Here is a 7,623-nt window from a genome sequence, read left to right on the forward strand (position 1 = left end):
ACAGTGCTGAAAATAAGAGGTGCAAAAAAATTTTTTAATAAAAATAAAAATAAAAATAAACCGTGACACGTGAAGTGATTGTGCTGTGCACTAAAGGTGAAAAAACGTAGTGAGACCGCACATTACATATAACAGTACAATATTATATAAATCATTTACTATATCATCCATGATTAAAAACCAACTTTATACATGGAAATTGTGAAGTAACATGATGAGGTGTGTACATGGAAATTGTGGAATAACATGATATAGTGTATTTACAAGGTATTAATATTTTTATATTTATACTAACAAATGTGTGAAAAAATAGGTAGATATAGAAACTGGTATGTGTAAGTGAAATAAAAAGGTGTCTCATTCTATTTTGATAAATCCATAATGGAAGTGCATTTAAAGACCTGTCAGAACGACATGGATGGAAATAAGAAATACTAGTGAGGACGATGCTGACTTTCTAATAGATCAGACAAGTGGCATTAAAGAATAAATTAAGTGCTAAAAAAATTTTTTTTTAATATATGAACTAACATTAGTCCAAATATATACATTAAAGTGCATACGTGTCAATGAAAAAGTGTTGTCAATAAAAATTAATATATGAATTGACATTAGTCCAAATATATACATTAAAGTGCATACGTGTAATGAATAAATGTTATAGTGCCTATTATAAATATAATGTAATTACGCTGAATAATAGAGAAATAATGCAAGCAGGAGGAGAACGTCCCCCCATTTGATCATAGAAATAAGTTATGTCAAAAGGACATATAGGATGGAACACCACCATGAGGAACCAACGCAAACCCAATATGCGTGGGATGACTTCAATTAGCGGATGTTTGTCAAATCCGAATAGATGAGTATTCAAACCCATGAGACCAATTTTCCCATAAGGGTCCTAGGGAAAACAAAAGTATAGATATTAAAAATTAAGAAAAGGCTCCAAAAGCAAAAGGCTCCAAAACCAAAATCAGTTGTCAACCAAGTACAACCTGAATATAAAATTACCACACACTAAGCCACTATTGCAGATGTATGTACATGCAGTTAAAAATTTACGACTGAGGGCCAAAGTCATATAAAAGGGGAGAAGGAGAGTTTTTCATTCAATCCATTTGGAAATGTAGTATTCAACTTAACTATCCATTTTAGTTCGATTCTCTCAAGTTTCTTGAAGATGTCCCCCCCACGGGCATTCAGAACAATCTTATCTATACCGAATGCCCTCAAGTCTTGCCATCTACTCTCGTGATGTTCAAAAAAATGTTTTGGAACAGGTTTAAGTTTGGCAATCTTTTCGAGGTCTGTGGGTAAAAGTTTACCTGCTGAACGGATGTCTCCAATATGCTCTTGAAGACGAGTTTTCAATTGACGTGTAGTCATGCCAACGTATTGCAGCCCACATGGACAGTAGATGATGTAGACAACCCCAGTGGTACTGCAGTTGACAAAATGAACAATATTAAAACTCTGCTGCCCTACAGAATCTTGAAATGTTTTTCTTTTCGTAATATGTGGACATACTGAGCAGTGCCCACAAGGGAAACATCCCCAGTCAGGTCCCTTAGATCCGAAAATGTACCTACTAGATTTTGGGGTCACATAATGGCTTCTTACCAAAGTATCTCCGATGGTGTCCGCTCGTCTGGAAGTTACTTGTGGTACATCCGCTACATGCTTCTTAATTTCCGGATCTGATAATAGAATTGGCCAGTATCGTTTGAAGACCGTTTTCATTTCACACCATTTTGCATTATACGAGGTAATGATCCTTACCTTGTTCTCTTGTGTACGTTTTGGGTTCTGAATAAGCAAGGACTCCCGGTCTGTTGATTTTGCTCGAAGATATCCTTTCTGAATATCCGAATCCCGGTACCCCCTTTGCTTAAAACGTGACTTGAGGATCCTTGATTCCTCCTCAAAATTTCTTGATGTATCGCAGATGCGTCGTGCCCTTAAGAACTGCCCTGTTGGGATGGATCGTACTGTATGAGCTGGATGGAATGATCTAGCATGTAACAAAGCATTAACAGACGTCTCTTTACGATAAATAGCAGTGCTGAGATGGCCATCGGGTTGAACAACAATCTGAATATCCAAAAATTCCATCCGTTCTTGGCTAATGTTGTTTGTCAGCCGGATATTCAGATTATTTGAATTGAGGTTCAGCAAGAATTGATCTAGTCCTGCCCTTGAACCCTGCCATATGAACAGGACATCATCAATGAACCGCATCCATGAGATGACCTGCCCTGATGCCCTGTCCATGGCCTCCTGGACCTCATTCCTCTCCCAGTGCCCTAAAAAGAGATTCGCATATGAGGGGGCACAGGTGGCCCCCATAGCTGTCCCCCTCGTCTGCACATAGAATTTTTCTTTGAAAAGAAAGTAATTGTGGTCCAATATGAACCTCATCAGTGTCACTATGAATGCAATAAGATCAGTATCCAGATCGCGAACCCCCAAGAAGAACTCGACTGCTGCGATCCCCAAATCATGCCCAATACATGTGTACAAACCCTCAACATCGCAGGATACCAAGAACATGTCTGGTTCCAAAACCACATTTTCCAATCGTCTCAGGACATCAGTAGAGTCCCGGATGTAGGAGGGTAATTCTTCTACACAAGGACGTAGGTAGAAGTCCACAAATCGGCAGCTTGGTTCGCATAAGCTGCCGCAACCCGACACAATGGGGCGCCCTGGTGGTATTTGGGCATTCTTATGTACTTTTGGTAAAAAGTATAAGGTTGGAATTATAGGAAACTCCACCTCTAAGCCTTTACGGATTCTCAATGGTATGATCTGTCTATCAAATGCATCATCTAGAATCTGTATCAGATCATTTTTGAATATTTCAGTGGGATTCCCTGCAAGTTGTTGATAGCATTCACATTGTTTTAATTGCCTAAAGGCCTCTGCCTCGTACATTTTAATCGGCCATACCACCACATTTCCCCCTTTGTCAGCGGGTTTGAATACCACCTCCTTCATATTTTTTAGCTCATGTAGAGCTCGTCTTTGACCACGGGTTAAGTTGTCATAATTGCGATTTTGTGATAATTTGCGTAAGTCAGCTGTAGTCAATCTCACAAACATTTCTATCTCCGGGCTCATTGAGAGGGGAGGGGAAGTGGTGGACTTAGGTCTAATATCTGGGAATTTGTTTGGGTTACTCACCCCTGGTTGTTCTTGTTCCCTCAATAACGATTCTAATATCTCGAGTGTTTCCAGGTCTTCCGGGGCTGTAATAGAACAAGAATTATCAGCCCTATTCACACTGAAGTGTTTCTTCCACAACAATTTACGGGCGAATAAATAAACATCCTTGATCACAGTAAAATCGTCAAACGCAGCCACAGGACTAAAATTAAGTCCTAATGATAGTAATGACAATTGCTCTGGCGTTAACGTAATATCAGAAAGATTAATTACCTTCAGCTTCCCAGTAGAGGTGTCTTGTTGGTTGTTGTATTTCCGTTTTATTGGAGTACCACGATTCGGGTGTGGTGTCATCCTACGATCAAGGGGTCCTTCTGCTCCAGAAAAAGAAGAGTCCGAAGCCACGGTGTCGACGGAAGTCATAGATTCTGACCTTCTTATTGAGTTTGATGCTGTTGAGCGTTGCCAACGGTACGCTTGTTGTCTTTGGAAATCCATTGTATCCCTTTGGAATTTCCTCATTTTAGTGGTTTGGATATCCTTTTCCCATTTTGAGCACTCAACATTTAAGTCTTGCTCAAATTTACTCAGATGGTCAGCAGACATTAAAGATTTTAATTTTTCCTGTATGGGTGCCATCCCAAGCTCAATATTTTCCAATTTCTTTTTTTCAATACCAATCAAGATCTCAATAAAGGTACGGGAGCATATATTACATGCTTCCTCCCATCTTTTTCTAGTGACCTCATCATCCAGAGTAAAGGATGGGTAAACCTGTACCCTTAAGCCTCTGGGTATTAAATTCTTTGCCAAGTATTGTTCTAGTGCTGCCTTGTTCCACCAAGTCTTTACACGTTTTTTGGAGAGTTCTTTTAAGGAGGCCTTAGCATCTTTGGTTTCATCATTCCCCGTTGTGGGACCCTGTGAGTCGCAATTAAAAATTTGAGTGACCATTGATAGCCAATTCGATTCCCTACTACGGAAATCCATACTTATTGAAGAGTTATCTATAACCAAATAAATCACAAGTATTACCAATCAGGATAACGCTTACAACATATTCACATCAGGTCCCTATACTAGCCAAAGCATCTGTACCAAATTTAAGTATACAGAACCACAATAAAATTCTAAGTACATCAAAAGTAAATATTTGAACAGTATATCTTTATTTCTATTTGTGCACAAAACTGGCAATCAACAATCAGTATTAAAAACATCCCATAAAAACGAAAAGTGGTGGTGGTCAATACAATGATCGTTATTAAGCCATATTAGGCATACAAGTAAAACAGGGAGAAATATCACGGTATAACCAGAGTTCAGAGCCTAAACCAGGCATTCCACACTATCTATTCATACCACAGTAGAGAGACTCCCCGACCACCACCACAGCACCCCGACGCACGTTTCGCCGTCGCTTCCTCAAGGGGGTGTGCTGTGATGTGGCCCGTGCATGGCAGATATATACAGGTAAGACCGCCCTCGTAATTGTAAATGGCCAATAGATTACACCTACTGACCTGTGGTGTATACGGATGGATCCGGTAGCCACTCGTGCGCATCCCAGCGGCATTAACACACACATCCGGAGGCCGGGCCGGAACTTCCGCAAGACGAATGACGCGCAACACTAGCGCGTCATCATAGTACGGAGTCCCGCACCCGCCACCAGGATGCGCATGCGCACCGCGTGAATGCGCTGCCGCCGGCCATCTATAATATGGGCGATAATGAGGGCAGCCCTAGATTCGGAGCAAAAGATCAGTGGAGTCATATACCATTATAATGCTAAAAACATGGAACTATGTATACCCATCAGAAGTATTGTCATGACAGTGTTACATTATAATTCATACATGCATTATCGTGCCATAAATACAATTCATTATACTTTATTAAAAAAGTGATAAAGGTGACAGTGCTGAAAATAAGAGGTGCAAAAAAATTTTTTAATAAAAATAAAAATAAAAATAAACCGTGACACGTGAAGTGATTGTGCTGTGCACTAAAGGTGAAAAAACGTAGTGAGACCGCACATTACATATAACAGTACAATATTATATAAATCATTTACTATATCATCCATGATTAAAAACCAACTTTATACATGGAAATTGTGAAGTAACATGATGAGGTGTGTACATGGAAATTGTGGAATAACATGATATAGTGTATTTACAAGGTATTAATATTTTTATATTTATACTAACAAATGTGTGAAAAAATAGGTAGATATAGAAACTGGTATGTGTAAGTGAAATAAAAAGGTGTCTCATTCTATTTTGATAAATCCATAATGGAAGTGCATTTAAAGACCTGTCAGAACGACATGGATGGAAATAAGAAATACTAGTGAGGACGATGCTGACTTTCTAATAGATCAGACAAGTGGCATTAAAGAATAAATTAAGTGCTAAAAAAATTTTTTTAATATATGAACTAACATTAGTCCAAATATATACATTAAAGTGCATACGTGTCAATGAAAAAGTGTTGTCAATAAAAATTAATATATGAATTGACATTAGTCCAAATATATACATTAAAGTGCATACGTGTAATGAATAAATGTTATAGTGCCTATTATAAATATAATGTAATTACGCTGAATAATAGAGAAATAATGCAAGCAGGAGGAGAACGTCCCCCCATTTGATCACAGAAATAAGTTATGTCAAAAGGACATATAGGATGGAACACCACCATGAGGAACCAACGCAAACCCAATATGCGTGGGATGACTTCAATTAGCGGATGTTTGTCAAATCCGAATAGATGAGTATTCAAACCCATGAGACCAATTTTCCCATAAGGGTCCTAGGGAAAACAAAAGTATAGATATTAAAAATTAAGAAAAGGCTCCAAAAGCAAAAGGCTCCAAAACCAAAATCAGTTGTCAACCAAGTACAACCTGAATATAAAATTACCACACACTAAGCCACTATTGCAGATGTATGTACATGCAGTTAAAAATTTACGACTGAGGGCCAAAGTCATATAAAAGGGGAGAAGGAGAGTTTTTCATTCAATCCATTTGGAAATGTAGTATTCAACTTAACTATCCATTTTAGTTCGATTCTCTCAAGTTTCTTGAAGATGTCCCCCCCACGGGCATTCAGAACAATCTTATCTATACCGAATGCCCTCAAGTCTTGCCATCTACTCTCGTGATGTTCAAAAAAATGTTTTGGAACAGGTTTAAGTTTGGCAATCTTTTCGAGGTCTGTGGGTAAAAGTTTACCTGCTGAACGGATGTCTCCAATATGCTCTTGAAGACGAGTTTTCAATTGACGTGTAGTCATGCCAACGTATTGCAGCCCACATGGACAGTAGATGATGTAGACAACCCCAGTGGTACTGCAGTTGACAAAATGAACAATATTAAAACTCTGCTGCCCTACAGAATCTTGAAATGTTTTTCTTTTCGTAATATGTGGACATACTGAGCAGTGCCCACAAGGGAAACATCCCCAGTCAGGTCCCTTAGATCCGAAAATGTACCTACTAGATTTTGGGGTCACATAATGGCTTCTTACCAAAGTATCTCCGATGGTGTCCGCTCGTCTGGAAGTTACTTGTGGTACATCCGCTACATGCTTCTTAATTTCCGGATCTGATAATAGAATTGGCCAGTATCGTTTGAAGACCGTTTTCATTTCACACCATTTTGCATTATACGAGGTAATGATCCTTACCTTGTTCTCTTGTGTACGTTTTGGGTTCTGAATAAGCAAGGACTCCCGGTCTGTTGATTTTGCTCGAAGATATCCTTTCTGAATATCCGAATCCCGGTACCCCCTTTGCTTAAAACGTGACTTGAGGATCCTTGATTCCTCCTCAAAATTTCTTGATGTATCGCAGATGCGTCATGCCCTTAAGAACTGCCCTGTTGGGATGGATCGTACTGTATGAGCTGGATGGAATGATCTAGCATGTAACAAAGCATTAACAGACGTCTCTTTACGATAAATAGCAGTGCTGAGATGGCCATCGGGTTGAACAACAATCTGAATATCCAAAAATTCCATCCGTTCTTGGCTAATGTTGTTTGTCAGCCGGATATTCAGATTATTTGAATTGAGGTTCAGCAAGAATTGATCTAGTCCTGCCCTTGAACCCTGCCATATGAACAGGACATCATCAATGAACCGCATCCATGAGATGACCTGCCCTGATGCCCTGTCCATGGCCTCCTGGACCTCATTCCTCTCCCAGTGCCCTAAAAAGAGATTCGCATATGAGGGGGCACAGGTGGCCCCCATAGCTGTCCCCCTCGTCTGCACATAGAATTTTTCTTTGAAAAGAAAGTAATTGTGGTCCAATATGAACCTCATCAGTGTCACTATGAATGCAATAAGATCAGTATCCAGATCGCGAACCCCCAAGAAGAACTCGACTGCTGCGATCCCCAAATCATGCCCAATACATGTGTACAAACCCTCAACATCGCAG

The 7,623-nt window shown here is 39.5% G+C and overlaps 2 long non-coding RNA genes across 2 annotated transcripts; both read right to left on the reverse strand.

Annotated features, from left to right (window-relative positions):
• Positions 1–1,333: 1,333 nt before the first annotated feature.
• Positions 1,334–3,307, reverse strand: LOC140068719 (uncharacterized). The gene is made up of 4 exons (XR_011848526.1): positions 3,187–3,307; positions 1,783–1,973; positions 1,624–1,700; positions 1,334–1,444 (listed from the first exon to the last, which is right to left on the reverse strand). It is a non-coding gene; the product is annotated as an uncharacterized lncRNA (long non-coding RNA).
• Positions 3,308–6,417: 3,110 nt separating this feature from the next.
• Positions 6,418–6,984, reverse strand: LOC140068720 (uncharacterized). The gene is made up of 3 exons (XR_011848527.1): positions 6,867–6,984; positions 6,708–6,784; positions 6,418–6,528 (listed from the first exon to the last, which is right to left on the reverse strand). It is a non-coding gene; the product is annotated as an uncharacterized lncRNA (long non-coding RNA).
• Positions 6,985–7,623: the final 639 nt, after the last annotated feature.

This window comes from Engystomops pustulosus, chromosome 7 (assembly GCF_040894005.1).
Source record: "Engystomops pustulosus chromosome 7, aEngPut4.maternal, whole genome shotgun sequence".
Taxonomy (NCBI): Eukaryota; Metazoa; Chordata; class Amphibia; order Anura; family Leptodactylidae; genus Engystomops; species Engystomops pustulosus.